A 13,786-nucleotide genomic window follows, 5' to 3' on the forward strand; every position below is an offset into this window, starting at 1 on the left:
TTTATTTTTGATATTTCGTTCAAATTGTCATAGTAAACAGAAATAAACATTTGTTTTGTTTTTTTCATATAACTCGTATTTTTAGGAAATAAAGGTTATGTAGAATGCACTGCAGATTCAAAATTAAGGGAGGTAACTCTGTAAATGACACTTAAATATAATAGAATCAATTCGATTTTCAATGTTGATGATCTCCTAAGAGCAGATAGATTGGAATAAATAATTACACATTTAAAAACATTGACACATACAACAACTTAATTACAACAAATAAATAACAACATAACGAAAAAAAAGATATACAGGCTTTTAATTAGCAGGGGGCTATCACAATTGTTTTATTTATTTTGCATGATTCTTACAAAGACAGCAACTTAAATTCCATGTACCAGGTTGAAATAGGGTACAAATTACTACGATCAGAATAGTTTTACTATCACATAGAAGTTATTGATCTTAAACACTCATTTCTTCTGTCGAATCATTTGCACATTTTACATTTTTCCGTATATCATTTGAGACAGCGTGGCCATTTGTTCGTTTAAATTGTGTCTGTGTTGTTTTAAATTAGTTCTGTGTTATTTATTTATTTTTTTTTGTTGCTTAACTGTAGTCCCTCCCTCCCAAGTTTTAGATTCACTGTTCTCTGATCTAACCATAGTATGATTTGTCATAGACAATGTATTTTAAAAACAAATTGCTAAAATTTAAATAAAATCAAATTAAGATATTTTTACGACTTCCTTTTTTTCTATATCCTACACATCCTTATACAAAAGTCATAATACCAGTTAAAATTCAAATATTCATTGTACAATCAAATTGAGACATTTTTTTAATTTCTTTGTTTTTATGTGCTACACATCTTTTTACTTATGTCATCAATCGACTGTTTTCCTAATTGTATAAAAAATAGTATTTTTTACCTTTTGATTTACATGCACCCGTTTCTGTCAAAAGTAATAAATGTAGCACTATGTAAATACACGATAATCACAGGGAAATATCATAATAAAATAAGAATCAAATCACAACGACGAAAGCAACGAGCATTTCAGTGGTATGTATTTACAATGTAACCTATTATATATCATCAATGTAAAATGCACAAATTGCTATATGACACCACATGAAACGTGTTAAAAAGCTATTTGATGCTCTGTGAAAGCTTTTTTTTAAACTCACGAACAAATATATCTGGTTTGAAATGACGAATCAAATAATTCAACATGTTTATTTATAGATTATTTTCGATGTCATTCTTTTTTGCTCTAGTTTGACCAACGCGATAAGAGTGAAATTTGTATATTGCATAAATACTAACATAAAAAGTTCAACTTTTGAAAATAATTTATACAACATTCACAAGGATAGAAATAGTAATTGTAAAAGTAATTTTCGCAACACAGGTGCATCATTCATTTGAAATGATCATTGAACTCTTGTCATCGCAATAAAATGGGATATATGTATGGGTGGTTTGATATTAAAGTATAAGGACGTTAATAGACCCTTATAGTTGATAGAAAATATAACAGGGCTATAAAGACGAGACAGTCGAGGAAAAGGTAGGGAAGCAGACTAAATCTTTATTTAAATATAGCAGTACCATAAACGTTTTACTCTTTTATAAATTTATACAAATATTCAACAACAGGCTTGCTATATCTATAGAGTGAAGATAGACAATAAGCAATTATTTCCTCTTCAACTGCTTACAATTAGTGTCGCTAGCTTGTCTTATAAGATTGCCTTCATCTCATTTACTGCTATTAATTACTTCACAGGGGACTAAAAGAAATAAGGAACTAACGACTGACAATTCATTTTGCAGATTCTCAAGAGGGTCGAGTTCCAGAAAATTTACAATACGATACAAGATTATGTTTTCTCTATTGTATGACTTATGCGAATAACAGAACATTTAGAACAGTCATGTAGAACTTTGCATTGCATTTTCACCTATACTAGGAGAAACAAATCTCACTAACTAAAATAAGAAAAAAATAGAAAACGAAATTAAGCATATTTCTGAAAAAATCAACATCTTCATTACAAGCATTAAGTAATCTGACGAAGTTATCCAGATAACCTGCGTATTGTGGTGCACCATATTACTGTAAACCTGCAGGTTTTTGCGCTGTCTTCTTATCGCAACCTCTGTAATCAATTAACCTTCGCACAGTTTTAAAGGTGCAATCTTTCCCCGAAATATAATATTATATAAATTAGAATATTCTTCGAGAAAAAAATATTCATTAGTCTTTTTTTTTCGCGGTAGAGCACACTATTAAAATATCGTGGCAAAATGTAAAAGTGCCCATAATTTTTAGAGAGGCAAACACATGTTGGTATATAAGTCTTTATAGGTTCATTCAATGTAAGATGGGTTATTAACCGGTTTGAAAGAGTAATAAAGGGAACCAAGATCTAGACGAAATCAAAAGAAAGTAATCCTGGGACAAAGACCAGACATGGAAAACAGACATACACAACAAAGAACATAAAGTAACTAAAATAATACATACAAAGTAACTACAGCAAATGAGCAACTCGGACTCAACTAAAAGCTGGGAGCATGGACCAGGTGTACCGGTAGAGTAAGCGTCCTCTACTTTTCTATAGAAACACCCGCCGAGTTGTTCATAAAAAGGAAAAAAGACCAGGCATGGCAAACAGAAACACATAATTAAGAACACAAAATAACAATTATAATGCATACAAAGTAGAAACAAAAGTAAATGAGCAAATCTGACTGCGGAGCACCGGTAGGTTAATGGTCCCCTGCTTCTCTAGGTACATGCACAACAGCCGAGTTGCTTATAAAAAGTCAAGTACATGGTAAACGATAGAGGAAAGGAAAACTATGGCACGGTTGAACGAAAAGTTTCATGGTGCAGATGGATGCACCGTAGCGGTCCAAGAGTTCGTGATGACGACCATAAAACTTCTGTAATGACGACTTCAATCTTGTAGCAACATAAAACCTGTTTGATAAGCCTAATTGTGGGAACTCTAGTGCGCTACAAAAAGTCTGCGTAGTTACGTCAAGCTCTGGCATATGGTTTATCATAAATTTACGTCGAAATTATATTTCCATTTGAAAACAGGTATTGCTACATAATCAAGTTAAAAGATTGGATCCAAACTTAAAAGTATGAATTTAATCTACTCAAGTTGTCCTCTGTAGTAAAAGTAAATATCGAATGCATAACCGTTTTTGTCTGACATTTCAACTTTTCTACTGTGTGTGTTAGAAAGTTAATTCGATTGTTTGATTAAAAACTATATAGCATGTGAATTTGTGATGTTCAAAACTTCAAATTTTCAGACCTGTAAATGCTCTGCTTAGACAAAGCGTAGTTGTAGCGGTATTTTATGAATATGAGCCGTAAAAGCATAAGCTTTGTTTAATTTGAACATGAACATTATGTAGATTCACAGTTTATAATTTGTAAACATATTCGGGTTTGGAACTGATTGTGTCAAAAGTGTTAATACTAAATCGCTGTTGGACAATTGTGTTAAATTTTAATCCTTTAAAAATATTGGGGACAATGTACACTTCTTCATCAGTGTTTCACATTATTTATATCCGGTTAAGATATAAATTGCGGAAATCTAATCTGAAAATTTAACAGAACAGAAAACAATATAATTGATTTAAGATATTTGTATGTGAATGTGAAAAAGGAAGCACATTATCTAGTTACATATAATAATTTACATTTCAATTTGCAAATGGCAGACGTACTTACAACAGAGATGTATGAAATGAAGCTTCTTATCAGTGAAAAAACCCAACTGTTTTCAAAACAAAAGGTAAGCAAACCTTTACTAAAGTACAAAGTACAAGTATATAGAATAGAACGAATTAACTTATTTCAGACTACATGTATCAATATTATTTCTTCTGATACATGAATTCTTATGACTTCCGGAGTCACCCAGCTTACGCATACTAAACATTCACCCGTCGTAATTAATTTTATTAATCTCTAATTTGTGTCATTTTCCTTTGATGTACATGGATCTATAATGCTTGTCACAGCACACTGGCTCAGATACACATCGATAATGCTTGTCATAGCACACTGGCTCAGATACACATCGATAATACTTGTCACAGCACACTTGCTCAGATACAACAAATAACCGATAATGTTTGTCACTGCACACTGGCTCAGATACAACAAATAACCGATAATGTTTGTCACTGCACACTGGCTCAGATACAACAAATAACAGGTCAGTTCAAACAACGGCATGCGTGAAAAATCGTCACGTCAGAGTGGAGTTGAATGATACTGACACATTCCGACAACATATGTCATTTTAAAGCATTCTTTTTCAAGGTCAAAATTTTGATTTTTTGGTTTTTTTTTTAATATACAAAAAAAAAATAAAGTTACCTACAAATTACCGATGAACAAAATCTGATGCAATATGTTTTGATACTGGCTTTCTTGTGGGAATCGCAGGCTCGCCCTAACAGACTCGACTGAGATAACTACTATAAAGCCAGTGTCAAAAACCAATTGCCTAAATATCTGTATTACATGTACCATATATCAGAGAAAAAGCAGGTCCGTATTTACATGTAACATTATTTACCCCCAAAATTGAATGCTTAAAAGTACCAGTCTTAAAAAAATTAGACACTGTCTATGGTAGAGATGATTCATGTTGCAGAAGACCAAATTGGACTAACGACGCTTGTTTTGGTCTACATGTACTATATCTTTGAGCAACTATTGCTCTTTATGATTCAAACATACATACTTGAGAAAACCATTCATTTATCCCCTAATTAAAAAAAAATAATTCCAACTACATGTATTAAAGAATTAGAAAAAAAATATGTAAAAATTTGTCCCGCAGATATATCGAAAGCATAACTATCAACAAGTCCATGATGTCGACCGAATAATAAAAATAAGTAAAGTATTCAGCACATTGCTGACAAGTCGTACTATGAAATATGCTGTACAAACAGCATGTTTTTTTCTGGTTTTTTTTGTCAACATTTCGTCATGTTTTTGTAAGCATTGTGCTTAAGATGTTAAATCCGCTCCAACTGTGATAACACAATTCATATAGTTTCTTACACTTCTACAACATTTTAATTGATTACCCACGGCCTAGTACGGTTTCAACTAATATCACTTGTTTGATGTTAGATTCGATCTTTCAATGAGTGATCGAATCATACTGAGAACTTGAACGCTTGAAAGACGTAATAAGTTCTAGTTAGTTATCAATCATCATTCAGAACCATTCTATCATCCGTTTGTTGTTCATAATTATTTTTTCGGAAACAACGCAATAAACATTGTCCCTTATTTGGATTGTGTTATTGATGTAGCATCTTGAACATGCTTGAACGTTATACAATATTGCCTTTTGTATACTTCAAAACATAGATTAAATCGAGTAATAGTATTTTCTATTTAAGACAAAGAGATCAAAAATGTTTTCATATCCATGATGTATAGGGGATTATGACATTTAGTATAAAACATATCAGGGTTATAATTATGCCCATATAGCCTGAACATTTACGATGCACGAGGAAAACTATCAAAAGGTTGCAGTTGTTAGGTAAAATATTCTTTAAATGAACTGAGTTTATATATAAAGTACCAGTCCATATAAAATTCAGACACTACTAATGGTAAAGTGATTCATGGTCAAGAAAAACCCACCAAACAAACGATGCTTTTTTAGTCTACATATGTCATACTTTCACATAACAACAACCTTTTCTGCATTCAGATTTGCACATTTATCTCCCAAAAAAGCAACCAAATGAGCCAAATAAAGAACGATAACTCTTGCAAAGTGCAAATTCCATGCACAATCTACATAATTTTTATCTCAAAAACGCAACAACCAAATGAAAACCTAAGACTGGTTACGTAATCAGTAACTGTTTCTGAACAAGAAATATAACTAAATTTGGTGGGTTTTTGACATGCATGAATCACCCTCTGTCTGATTTTTAGAAAGACTGCTACTTAACTCCAAAACTGTAAGTGTCTTCTTCACTGTAATATTGGTAATTGTCGTGCTGGTTATTTTGTTTGTTTAAGGAAGTAGATCTAGGGTAAGAGACACAACTCTTACAAATCATTAGAACGTTTATATTCGGCATTTTACATCAACCTCACGTAAGCATCAGAGTAACTTGAACTGATTTCATTGTTTCAAATGAAAGCTTAATAAGCTTTGGTGAAATTGAATATGATACAAACATATTACTGATTTCAAGAGTTATGTCCCTTACCCTAGGTTTACCTCCTTAAAATCAATTTTGCTTAAACACAAGTGATTGAATACATTGTTTACGCCTATTTTTTTTTTATTTCAGTGACCAGCACTGTGAAGTAAAGGATAGCATAAACTAAACACACTAAAGAACTCAAAATGACTAAGGACAATACAGATGCAAATACTTTTTAAGGCATAGACAGAAAAATTTAAATAAATATCAAAAGTTCGAAACAAACATCAAAAGTTGTTATACACGACGAATACGACAATGTCCAAAGACGATTTTTATCATATTTTTTTTTTAATTTTTAATGTCATCAAAAATTAAAACCTTTTAAATATGGGTCAGTTGATGTGTTACAGAAAAAAGTGTGACAAAAAACATTGTTTTCAAAATCAACAAAAAATATATTGAAACTCCAAACAAATGGTGTACCTTTTGTCAGAATTCGAAAAACCAAGGATTATGTTACACAGAACAAAGAGTGTATTCAAAATAAATAAGGGTAACAACCAACATACCGAATACAAGTCCGATGCATAATCAAGATAAGTCCACAATAAATCTGACAACATAGATATTACATCACCGCAAAGGTCCAGGTATTTCAAACGAAATGGTGTATTGAATGTACAAATTACAGTGCTCAAAACCTCCTCTTCAATTGCAACGTGGATATACCGGTAGAAAGTTAACTTGCATGCTACGGTATCATAACGGTAAATCAGTGGTCAGTAGAAAGAATATTTTACAAAAAGAAAACTTTACTCATTGTTCTAGAAGAATCTGAGTATTTTTCAACCGAGGACAGATTAAAGAAACAAGCAACTAATTGTGAAACAAGTGGTTGGTGCTACGTGTATCCGTAATGAATAAGAAAAGTCTTATCTTAAGGGGATAGACCTAGGGTAAGGGACACAACTCTTGAAATCAGTAATATGTTTATATTACATTCAATATTATCACCGCATATCAAGTTTTCTTTTGAAACAGAATGGAATCAGTCCAAGTTCGTTTGATGCTTACATGAGATCGATGAAAAATTCTGAATACAAATATTCCAATGATTTGTATGTGTTGTGTCCCTTATCCTAGGTCTACCTCCTTAAGAACATATGCTGCTTTGATAAAAGGGAACAGAAAAGTTAGATGACAAATGCGGTAACAAATGGACGGATATTGAGGCTTAGTTTTAATGGTTAAAAATTTTATCTGTCTACTCTCAGCGTATAAATAAGAAAATTATAATAACATATTTGCACAAATCAACTGGAAAAAATGCGAATTACTTTCGGAAGAATCGCACTGTATGTAAACAAAGCGAGTGTATAATTGAAGTTTTTATTAGTAAGTTAATTGATCTATAATACCTTTGTCCATTGTACAGGTCAATATCAAATATTGCACTGACTACGTCAATGTTCAACGTTATTGAGCAGAGAAAGTTGACCAACATCATCTCGATTTTGGAGATTGTGATAAGTAGATAGAGAATAGCGTCATACTGGTCTGTACACAGGTGATCTTACAGGTAATAATTACTTGTATAAGCAATCAACGGGTTACGAAAATATTGATACACGAAATGTAAAATATACATGAGCAGAAAAGATGATCACAAATGTAAAGAATGTAGTCATCGGTTTATAATGCGATTTTCTGTTACATTTTTAATATGTCAAAAGTTGTAGTAGTTTGAATATTTACTAATATTTTACACCATGTACGAAATTAATAGATTCTTAGTAATACATTTTGACCATCCAGATAAAATTTTCTGTGGTTAATTGGATAAAGAAACAAATCCAAAGTAAGCCATCCAATAACATGATTGATTGATTGATTGATTGTTGGGGTTTAACGCCCGAGCAGCAATATTTCAGCATTATTCAGACGATGAACATGAAATAAATTATAATGATGATGAAATGAAAAATGGGTTGGGGCACAAGGATTGTAGGGTCGACAAATTTTGGTTGCCACCGCAAACCACAGTGGAACACCATGTATGGAAAGATGCCACGTTCCTCGCACGTTAAAGAATCCTGCTGTTATATAGGAGTAGGAACCTTTGTGCTCCGCCACAGGAGGCTAAATTGCCCGACCGTACCTATCCCTCCCTTTTATCTTGTGGCAATCAAAATCTGTCGACCCTATTATCCTTGTGTCCCATCCCGTTTTTCATTTCAACATTATCATCATATCATGTTAATTTTATCATTTATTTCATGCTCATCGCCTGAATATAGCTGCTCGGGCGTTAAGCCCCAACAATCAATTAATCAATAAACCGTATTATAGTCTGACAACCCCAGCATGTTACACGCCAGGTGTACAAAATTCTACCACCTGGGGCACACAACCAGTTGCTCTGTGGGCAGTGCGCCCTAGCCCCCCGGCCAGAGTTCTGAGCACTTTTTAGTCGCCCTTTACAAGCTTAGCGCTGCTGCGGGCCTATTCCTTTGAAATCCGGACCCGCACAGGGGCTATTCTGATAACATAATTGGTACTTAAACAAACCAAAAAAAAGCAAAAAGACGGAAAAGTTGATAATGCTCTGAAATATAATTTTATGATTGAAGTAATGTTGATTTTCATATTTAATAAATAAAACAAGACATAGTGATAACCCAGGAAAATAAATTTTACATGATTAAGTTATGAATCGAAAGTCGGTGTTTCAAAGGTCCGAATGTTGAGCTACTTGCAATTTCGGTACATAATTGATATTGTTTAGGTCAGGACTGATAAGTACTAGGCTTGTGAATACCACCGGGGACATATTGTCCACCAGCAGGGTATTAAACCAGTTGCTTCTAACAATATTTGAAAATAAACGTTATAAAAATATTTCACAGTTGGGTGTGCTGTGCACGTGTTTAAATGAGTAATATCCTATTACTTCAATAATAAGCATTTAAAACAAAACAAAACAAATGGTTGGCAACCTCTATCACCGATAAGTCCTTCCAAAGTATATTAAAAAAGTAGAAATATTGTGGCTACAATTGTTAATAGTTCTCGTTTGAGAGATGACTACCGGCGGAGGTGAATATCCTCGGGGACCTATGATCAACAAGCTTTGGTATCGACCCAGTGGTTTTTAACGTATACTTGTTCAACACATTTATCAAAGAATACTTAGATAGCTTAAGTTCCAAAAATGATGTATATACTGAGGATTTCCTTGTCGTTCGTTGAATACTAATGGGCGGCCTTTGGCTGATATTTTTATCCCGGTAGGGTTGTTGTCTCTGTGTCATATACACCATACATATTCTCTGTATTCTTCACGTATTTATACAAAGGTGCTATATTTATCCCCGATTTTACTGAAAACGCGGTAATTTACCGACCTTTTTGGTAAAATACAAACTTAATTGTCAAATATAGACTGTTATTTTGTCTGTTTATTTAGTAACAAGTAATTAATACCCCTAGAAATTCCATTAAGTCACTTTAATTCACATTACAGCTGACAGTGCCATTCAAGTTCAAAATGGTTTTGTCTAGACTTTGCGAACTTTGAATCAATTATACCTTACTGAGCCCTGAAAGTGTTATAATTTGATTTTTTTTTTTTTGTATCCACGAATTTGTTATCTTACGCAATTTGTTATTCAGCTGATCTATTAAACCTTCTCAAGGTGTACTAAAGCGGTTTGACAGCATGAAATCATTCTATCTATTACTTATAAAAGGAATACTGTAAACGTATTAATTTTCGCGGTTTTTGAAAAGTCAACATGTTCGCGGGTATTAATTTTCGCGGTTCTCAAGGTTAAAGAAATTAAGTTTTTCAATAGTCTCGGCAGTGTGTGATTTTTCTTTTGATCAGTTATTTTACCGTTAATATTTCAATGAAATTAATGACGGCCATAATACGAAAATAACAAATTGAAAAGTCCACATATTTACATATTTCCTCTAGCCATTTTAATCTAACAGTGAATTCTTATTTAAAACTAATAAAAAAACACACTTAATTGTCCAAGCCGAAGCTACTTGTAAGGATTAACTTTTGACACTTTAATTGCATGTTTACGTATTTACTTTTACCCGACAGCTATCAGGCCCCGTGAAAGCCCGGGTGTCAAAAAAAAAGGCCTGCAGCAGCAGTAAGCTTGTCGTAAAAGGCGACTAAATAGTGCTCAGAACCCTAGCCGTGGGCTAGTGCGCTCTGCCCACAGAACAACTGGGTTGTGTGCCCCAGGTGGTGGAATGGGGTACCCTTGGTATGTTCCATGCTGGGGTTGTCAGGCTATAATATGGAAAACCTGACCGAAAATCATAGTGGTGCACCGTGTTGGGAAAGATGCCACCTTCCTCGCACGTTAATGAACCCTACTGTGGTATTCTCCCGGAGTAGGAACCATAAGGCTCCGCCACAGGAGGCTAAATTGCTCGACCCTACCCACCTCTTCTTATTTCCAGTGGCAATCAAAATTTGTCGACCCCATTATCCTTGTATCCCACCCCATTTTCATTTCATCATCATTTCATGTTCATTTTATCATCCGCTTCATGTTCATCGACAGATCGCCTGAATATAGCTGAAATATTGCTGCTCGGGCGTTAAATCCCAACAAACAAAACACACAAACAAACAGACAGGTATCAGCGTATGTAAAACGGTAATCTTTTACCGATGATTACCTGTAGTACTTACATTTTGTTCTTTTTGTGAACAAAAAAATTTGCACAGTACTGATTTCTATTCTTTAATGTAACATGTACTCTATGGCCATTGATACAAATATGTAAACAGGATTAGAATTTAGGAATTATAACCCACGTACTTTCACCATATACGTTTTTGTAATAGACTTAGTATCAATTCAAACTTGATTACATTGAATGATACGACCCTTAAACAAAACGATGTTTCTATTTAAAATTGTGAAAACCATGATTATAACAGTCAAAAGACTTGGTAATATGAATATATTTTCGCGGGTACTAATTTTCCCTTTCTTGATGCAACCGCGAAAAAAAGCGAAAATTAATACGTTTTCTAACAGTAATCTTAAGCTGACCTTAATACCACCGAGGGGCTGATTTCAATCTGACTGGACACAGGGGCCAAAAAAACAAAAAAAAAAAAAAAACAAACAAAAACAAAAAACCCGGAAATTTAAAATTGGTCTGCAACCAACCAGTGTCTACTTAGACCAAATACATCCACAAACTTGTGATAACTGATCATGACAAATCTATCGATAAAGCATCTCTAGTTCATGAATATCCTCTTACAGATATAATGTAGATCATACAGTTATCCACATATAGGTAAAGTCTCATACTCATGTGGTACGTACAAATACAGTGTAATGTGTTGTTATTGGGTCTCTCTGCTAGTTAATATTTACACAGCAATCACACTGTAATGAACAAGAATTTCAAATATGTAAAAATAAATATGCGACACCAACCATAAAATTGGTGCCTTGAATATTCATAAAGAGTAAACATTGTACTTATCCACAATTCCCTAAAGCCACACCCCTTACAGAACCAAAGAAAGACAAAACCACAATACCAAACTTAACTTAACAAACATACACATGCGCCACATATTTGACAAAATATCCAACCTTCGAAAAACAATAAAATAAAAGGCAAACAATAATCTTTCACATATTTTTCGGTTTTGGACAGGTGTATTGAAAAAACATTTGTACCTTCTAACATCACGATTTCATGTAATCTTTCTTCAACACTTATTGTTTATCGTGCGTTGTAAGTTAATAACGTTTCACATCAATAGATGACAATCAATTAGGCACTTATCTGATAATTTCTCACTGTAAGCACAAATTACCTTATAGATAACTTACGATAAGTATGGCTTTATTCATTTTTGACATATTTTTATATAAGTTAAGAAGATGTTATAGTAAAAGAGCAGTCATTCGAGTTGAAGGTGAACAGAGGGATGAATCAAACATCAGGATAAATATTTTAACGCAACATAGCTGCAATTTAAGCATGAACAAAAAAATATAATTGCATAACGGAATTTAATGTACATTAGTCTCCTTTAAAAATGTGTACACCAAGTTTCCCAAGTTATCAAACAAAACATTAGTTCATATTTTACTACCGCGAATATTTTGTATTTATCGGTAATGTGTATCGACGGCCATTCCAAGAAAGATATTTACAAATTTCTTCATGTCTTTCCTCTTGCCAATTCATTTGACATGTGAAGGGTAAACACATTTAATACAAATATTTAGACCCTCTTGTAAATAGCCCACATCTTCGTTTTTGTCTTAATGAAATCTTAGTTAAACGTCATATAAAAATGTTTACTCATTTTAGGTTATCCTGCACAGAAGATAGAAGATTATTCACTTTGTCACTCGGTAGTAAACATCGTAGTAGTTAATGCTCATATTTCATTTTTCATCATGTACAGCAAAGCAAAAAAATAAACGGAGTTAAACAATCTAGAAGCGATTACTACCTATTACGATCCCTGTAAGGTTTATATCAATTGAAATAATTTATTCTAAATCTAAAGGTATTTTATCAAATCATCGAAAGTTATTACGTCACTGTAGTCATTTTCACTGATGGATCTAGATAGCTATAAAATCATTCGGGTTAGGAAATTAAAATGACTGATATTATATGAGCCCTAGACCACTGGACTTTGTGCAGGTGGTGTTGCCATAGATGTCACAGCGGTACGAGTTCGAGTCCCGCGGAGGGAACGACCAAACATTTACATCGCAAATTTGACAGTTCTAACATCGTTGGGATTTTTTCAGACCTTCATATATATATATAGTTCATAGAGGAAACAATGATTTGCAATGTGCAGCATTGTACGACCGTACAATTCGAACCATGAACAGTTCGGAAAATATGGACACAACATATATATTGAATTATATAGTGAAGTTATCAAATGCTTGGTTTGTTTCATTTTAATCATTTATTTTCTACGCAGTAAGTATGACAAGTAAAAATTAATCAAAACGTTTTATTGTTGTGTGGTATGGAACTGTATCGTTGAGATCCTTATACATTTAATCATACTGTTGTTTCTAAATCATGTGAACCTTCAAACATTTTTAAATTTTAAATAGTGTACACCAAAATGAATCACAGCCTACATTACTTTTATAGAACATTAAATTGTACCGAATTCTACGTTACGTATTAAAATTATATGAAATGGTTGTTTTTGGGTCCCTACTATCAAAACCATACTAGGCTCATAACTGCAAAAAACTCAAATATTTCATTTATGTTTTGAAACACATTGTTGTAGAATTTAATTACATGTAAGACCCATGAACTTATACTCAAGCCATTTCTTGAATAACAAGTGTCTACTAATAGCGCTAGTTCAATACATTTATACTACAAATATTCTATTGACGTACAAAAAAAACTTCCCGTTGACCATTGGTATCATTTCTGGGAAGACTTTCCCCTTTGCCATTTGTATCAACTGTGGGAAGACCTTCACTTTTTCAAATGAACTATTTTTCACATTAA

At 33.1% G+C, this 13,786-nt stretch overlaps 1 protein-coding gene across 3 annotated transcripts in view; it reads right to left on the bottom strand.

The window, feature by feature from the left end:
• Positions 1-13,786, bottom strand: part of LOC148601199 (neprilysin-1-like) — a 58,560-nt gene that overhangs the window by 30,173 nt on the left and 14,601 nt on the right. The gene's annotated exons all lie outside the window — the stretch shown is intronic.

Source organism: Perna viridis, chromosome 12 (genome assembly GCF_037379345.1).
Source record: "Perna viridis isolate PV_CMFRI_1.1 ecotype Kerala chromosome 12, ASM3737934v1, whole genome shotgun sequence".
In the NCBI taxonomy this organism is placed as follows: domain Eukaryota; kingdom Metazoa; phylum Mollusca; class Bivalvia; order Mytilida; family Mytilidae; genus Perna; species Perna viridis.